Raw genomic sequence first — 6,234 nt, forward strand, 5'->3', positions numbered from 1 at the left:
TGGTCCTCCAGAAAAATGAGGAAAGCTCGTCTCTGCCCCAGGGCTGAGCAGACAGATAGGGGTGAGTTCAAATACAGTCTGACAAAGTTCTCCCTGTCTTGTGCCATCAGAGCAGAAGAAGGGAAGGTGTGGGGAGAAAGCAGTGTGTCTGTGAGGGGTGGGGGAGGACACTGGGAGACAGTGATGTGGTTCCATGTTCTATGTTGTAGTTGCTCAGAGACTGAAATTGTGGCCCACTGAGACTCTTAGTCAGTTGCTTTGCCACTTAGGTGCTGGCTGGAAACCAGGACTATTCCCCTGGGATCGACTGATTGATTGATTACTAAATGAATGAATGAATCAAGTAAGCAACCACTTAAACATTTACTGAGCATGGCTCATGTGTCAGGAAAGATACCACGCTGTGACGATATTTTTACCTGGCTGAGGAAAAGTTTCTTCTTGCCAAGAGCTGTGCCAGAAGCTGGGGAGACAACAGAATGAGACCCAGACTGTACCATCAGGGGCTTACAGTCAACCGTGGAGAGGGAAGCAGGGAAATTCATCCAGCCTGATGACTGATGGGATGGGCCCACAGAACAAGCACCTAACCCAGTTTCAGGAGTTCAAGGGTACTTGTCCTGAGTCATGGGACGAGAAGGCGATGCTAGGTTCGGGATAGAGGTGAAGGGCAGAGTTATGTAACCTAAAAAAGCCCCGAGGAAGCTCTGTTATCCCAGTGGCCTCCTGAGCTCAGATCCAATTTTAGAAATTGAACCTAGTGTTAGGCCATGAAGATTAACACACCCCAACTGGTCAGCAGGGCCAGATGCTGTTACCCAAAAGAGCTTTGAGGTTAACTTTATGCCGTAGGCTGGGTCTGTGTTGGCCGGAGCTCTCCTTGGGAGAGTGGAATTTAATTGGCACTTATTTTCGATGCCCTTATAAAGGGTGACTCCTGGGCCCACTGAAATGGAAACCATTCGTGCTCCTAAATGACTGACAAGCAGGAGACCCGAATTGCACCCACCGCTTTGGCTAATGTAGATGCCCGGCAAGTAAAATGTATTTGGGGCTTTTTTCCAGGATCAAATGTATCAAATGGTGGATGAAATGGGAGAGCTGCCCAGTGAGAGTCAGCCTTAGATGCATGGGAACAGGAATAGCGGTTCCTTGTGTCAACAAGGAGGCTTTGTGTGTGTGTGTGTGTGGGTGTGTGTGTGTGTGTGTGTGTGTAACTAAAGAAATGCAGCTCACTTACTGGCTAAACCTCAAAAATTTGTGTTTTTTTCCCCTCCTCCCAGGAACATTTTGTTCATGCTGCTGGTTAAAAAGGGGGCAGCTTTCACACAGAAGTACAGCAGGAAGTATTTAAGTTAGATAAAAGGAAGGACTACTTGGCAGAATGAGTGAGTGCAGGACTGGGTTCCCAGGGGGATTATGGAATCTGATTTTTATTCATGCAGTTTCCTATTAAATAACTTAAATAATAAGGGTGGCAAGGCATAAGCCTGCCTCACCATTTTTTTAAAGGCCTGTGCTTTGGTACTCAGAGGAGATGAACCCATAGGGCTTTATGGGGCTGAGCTGGCCTTGGAGTCAGGGTCAGATGTGGGAAGAAGGGTGGGGAGGGTACAGAGAGAGGTGGAACAAAGGGATCAGGGCAGGAAAGCATGAGGGGCCAGTGGGACAGAGACAGTAGAGTGATTGGAATGTAGTCTCTGAAGAGGGAGCACGGGAGGATAATATTAACAGGCTCTCTGCAGGCTCAGGTTATGTGAGGGCTGGATTATGGAAAGCTGGGAGGGCTTGGCCAGGGAATTTAGATTTTACTCAACAGGCAATTAGGAGCCTTTTTTTTTTCTTTCAGGTTTTTGAGCAGGAAAGGGAAATGATGGAAATTTTGCTTCAGGGATCATGGTCTTTTAGAGGTTGAAGGGAACTTAGAGTCACGTAGTTCAGTGTTTCTCAGACTCTAGTGGCATCAGAATCATTTGGTGGTGGTGGGTGTGCTTGTCAAAGTTCAGACCCTGCTCCTAGAAGTCCTCATTCAGAAGCTCCAGGTGGGGCTGGGAATCTGCAGTTAAACAAAGGCACTGGTGATCTTGGTGTCACTGGTGTAAGACCTACACTGGGAGGTCACTGCTGGCCTCCTGGGAGACGCTGTCCAAGGGGTCCAAGCAGGGAGGCCTCGGGGGAACTCACAGAGAGCCACGGAGAAAACGAGTCAGCCCTAAAACACATTCAGGCCCAGAAAGCAGGACGCTGACTTTTTTTGTTGTCTTTTTGGCTGCTTTGGGTCTTCGTTGCTGCGTGTGTGTTTTCTCTAGTTGCGGCGAGCGGGGACTACTCTTCGCTGTGGTGCGCGGGCTTCTCATTGCAGTGGCTTTCCTTGTTGTGGAGCACGGGCTCTGGGAGCACGGGGTCTAGGCGCGCAGGCTTCAGTAGTTGCATCACGCAGGCTCAGTAGTCGCGGCACACCGGCCTAGAGCGCACAGGATTCGGTAGTTGTGGCACGTGGGCTCCGTAGTTCAGGTGTGTGGGCGCCAGGGTGCGTGGGCTTCAGTAGTTGGGCACACGGGCTTATTTGCTCCGCGGTATGTGGGATCTTCCCGGACCAGGGCTTGAACCCATGTCCCCTGCATTGGCAGGCAGATTCTCAACCACTGCGCCGCCACTGGGGAAGCCCCAGAAAGCTGACTTTGGCCAGTACCGATCCAGTAGCAAGTTTTGGTCCCCCTTTCCCTTGCCCTCCCTGCGCTCCAATCTTGGAGGGCCTTGGAGCCTGGAAGGGAGGAAGGCCAAAGGAAGAAGTGAGAAGTGGGTCACACCCTCATTCCTGGACAGCAGACCCTGGCCCCGGGTCTGTTGGTAAATACTGAACCAGCACACCGCTATTCTTTAAGCAGCACACATCTCTAAGGTAAAAAGCCCTGCCTTGGAGTATCTGCCTATTTCCGTGGTGTAAATACTCTCCAGCACGGCCATCTCAGGCTACCCATGTGATGCCACGGAATGCAGGGTTAGAAAGAGAAGCTAAAATTCGATCTGGTGAGCTGCTAGGAGCCTGACCCAGCTCCCCACCGTTCCTAGCCTGAAGTCATGCCCAAGATGGGTGGTGGGGGAGAACTATCTATCCAGAATGAAGATTGAGTTGCTGAATGGGATATTGTCCCGGACTGTGCTTTGTTATTTAAAGTGACCATAGAGCTCTGTGTTACCGCTCAAGTTCTCATCCAGTGGCAGGGGAAAAATGGAACCAATTTCAGTTCGGGGATAGTAAGAGACCAAGGAAAGCTGCATTCTGGTTATATCCTAAGGATGGTGCCTGTCCAATGTATGGGTTACATGGGGAACTTTTATCTTTAAAACTGGGAAGGTACTTTTAAAAGAGAATTATCACGTGGACATACAAAACTGAAAGGTATACGTGAAATCTCTGCCCTCAGATTGAGAAGCACAGATGTAGGACAGTCTGTAGTTGTTTTGAAGAGTTTTCTTTACTGTTCCAAAACAGATGCCCCCCCAGAAGGAAGGCAGCAGCTGTCTCACTGACTGAAAAACAAGTGAAACTGTTCGAGGATGCAAAGATCGTACAGGAAGGACCCCCCGCCCCCAAAGACGCGCATAAGACCTACCTCACAGGTATACTACTAAGATTAACTGTGCAAACATACTGGCACGTGTCTGACACACAGCAGGTTTTCAGTCGGTAGGTTGTGGTTTTCCTTCAGCGACCTCATGAAGTTCCAGTGGTGCTGGATGATGTCGACTCCCTCTTCGGGAGCTTCATCCGTGTTCATATGTAAGAACCGTTTCTGTTTCCACTCTTGCTGATGAATGTCACAATGGAAGCCTTAGAGAGCCTCGGTTAGGGGAAGAGCGGGAACCTTCTAAGACCCTTTGGCCGGTGGGGAGAGAGGAGGGAGTAAACGGGAACCAGAACCAGCTTTTAAGCGGGCTCCCACGTGTTCGGCGCTCGCGAAAACAACTTCTGTGTAGTTTAAGCCGCCACGAGGCCACCGGGACCGCAGCTCTCCCACCCCGGCTGCCCGAATAACTGGCCCTTTGTGCTTCCTCATCCACGGGGCCGGTTGTAAGGCAGAAACTGTGCCCGGAGAGATGCTGCTTCCAGCCGAGACCGGGCTGGGAAACCGCGGGGACCTTCCCTCAATCACGCCTGCTGGCAATGAGGGACTTTCTCCGGTTTTTTAAAGTACGTTCACAGACCACCAACGCCTACTTTCAGTGACACGAATCCTGCCTTTTACCGTTCAGTCAACAGAACCTGGACTGTTCCGGGCTTCCAGGCAGCCCTGCCTCTTGTTTCTTGAGAGGAAAGGGAAAGTTTCTGGGGACTGGACGGGGGCTGCGTACGGCCCCGCACAGTGCGGAGGGGAGAGGGACACACCCCGGGCGCTGGGGACACCCGGGCTTGGCGGCCCAGGGGACGCGGCCCGTACGTTTCCTCAGGCGTGCGGGTCTGCCCGGCTGCACCGAGGCGGGTCTGCTGCGCTGCGAGCGGCTACCCCGCGGCTGGTCAGCGGCCGCCAGGGACCCGGCGCCCAGCCCACTCCGGCCTCTGCGGAGGCGCTTTTACGTCCTTCCAAAGGAATGTCAGTCCTTTGGTGGTCTGCCCATTTCTTGTGAGAAATTATGAATAATGACTCATCAATCTAGAATCTACACCGGTGTATACGTGGTGTCTAAAAATCAGGAGACTGGATGAGGTCATAAAAGACGCGAACGTGGAAGAAGAAGAGATTCGAGCGCCCTCCTCATAGCGCGGAAGAATAGAGGGCGGGCCGGAAGGCATCTCCGCATGCGCAGAAGCAGGTCTAACAAAGGTTGACGGAAGAGGCGGGGCGGGAGGAAGCTGAGGCTAAAGACATAATTTGTCTAGATTTGCACGGGTTGTCGTCGTTTCCCACATGGTCTAGCGGTTAGGATTCCTGGTTTTCACCCAGGCGGCCCGGGTTCGACTCCCGGTGTGGGAACTTCTGACCTTTTAGGACAAAAGAAAAGCAATTCAAACCCCCCTTAACTAGAGCGTGGGGGGACTAGATTAGTGCTTTTAGAAAACGCTGTAACCCCATTTCAGAGCAGCCAGGAGAGAATGAAGCTGGAGGGAATCAAGGTCTGCCCTAGAGCGGGCTTCGGCACACAGCCGACGCAAACCTGGTCCGCTGGCAGAAGCAGGAGGAAAGGAAGTAACTCGGAACAGTGCCAAGTTAGCTTTTGAAATAAGTCTTTAAATCTGAGGAGCAGGGAGCCAGTCGGTCCCGTGCTAAGATATATGTTTCAGCTGGTTTTTCTGCGTAATTTCTCCTTGTACTGTGAATATGGAACTAATGACCAAAAAGTGCTCTTCTGTGAAAGAAAAAGAAAAGCCATAGTGTAGGACATTATAGGGCTTTTAAGTTGCCTAAAGCCATTCCTTTGAGAAGGACAGCAAGATTTCCGGAAAAGACGTACTATTGAGGGCAGAGTAGTTCAGGGTACAATAGATTGTGTTTGTGATTCAAAGAGCTCACTAAACCAGTTATTGCGGGAGGAAGCCGGGGGGCGGTGAGGGAGGAAAAAAGAAAATTAGGTTATTACAAATATTGAAGAGTGAGGCAATGGCAAAAACAGCACTTTCTTCTCATGCCCTAACATATTTATTTGACACATTCTGTTGAAAAAACTTCAAGAATTCATGATAGGCTCAATAAGCTCTCTAGAGTTAGAAATCTTAGTACTGATGTGTGACGAGACAGTTTCCAACTGTTACCCAAATAAGTGCATCCTCTGCTGTAATCGTTTAGCTTGCTTACCTCTCCAACCATTTGCCATTAGGAAAACTCTCCAGGCATTTAGAAGCCACACTTCTTTCCCACTGGTGTTGAACGCTTTGAAGCTTCCCCAATTTGTTCCCAGACTGCCTTTAACCCTGAGAAACGGCTGTGAAAAAGACTTGGCATCCACATGACTTCGTTTGAAATTTGCTCTCTTTTTAAAGTCCTTTGGGATTTTAAGGGACACAAAAATGCCATCCTTCATGAGAAAAATACTAGGCTAAATATATGCTTATTCAAAATTCCTAAATAAAGAGCTTGGAGGAGAAATTGATCATCAGCAGGTGATCTGCATTTATTGAATCGAGTAGGACAGAATTGATAGGAAAATAAAAAACATAATAATAAGAAGTAATATTTATTGAGCATGTACTATGAACTAGGATAAATGTTTTACACGCCTTTCTCAATTTAATCC

At 49.6% G+C, this 6,234-nt stretch overlaps 1 non-coding gene across 1 annotated transcript; it reads left to right on the forward strand.

The window, feature by feature from the left end:
- The first annotated feature begins 4,904 nt into the window (after positions 1-4,904).
- On the forward strand, positions 4,905-4,976 carry TRNAE-UUC (transfer RNA glutamic acid (anticodon UUC)). Its single transcript has one exon. It is a non-coding gene; the product is annotated as a tRNA-Glu (tRNA).
- Positions 4,977-6,234: the final 1,258 nt, after the last annotated feature.

This window comes from Phocoena phocoena, chromosome 18 (assembly GCF_963924675.1).
Source record: "Phocoena phocoena chromosome 18, mPhoPho1.1, whole genome shotgun sequence".
Lineage (NCBI taxonomy): Eukaryota > Metazoa > Chordata > Mammalia > Artiodactyla > Phocoenidae > Phocoena > Phocoena phocoena.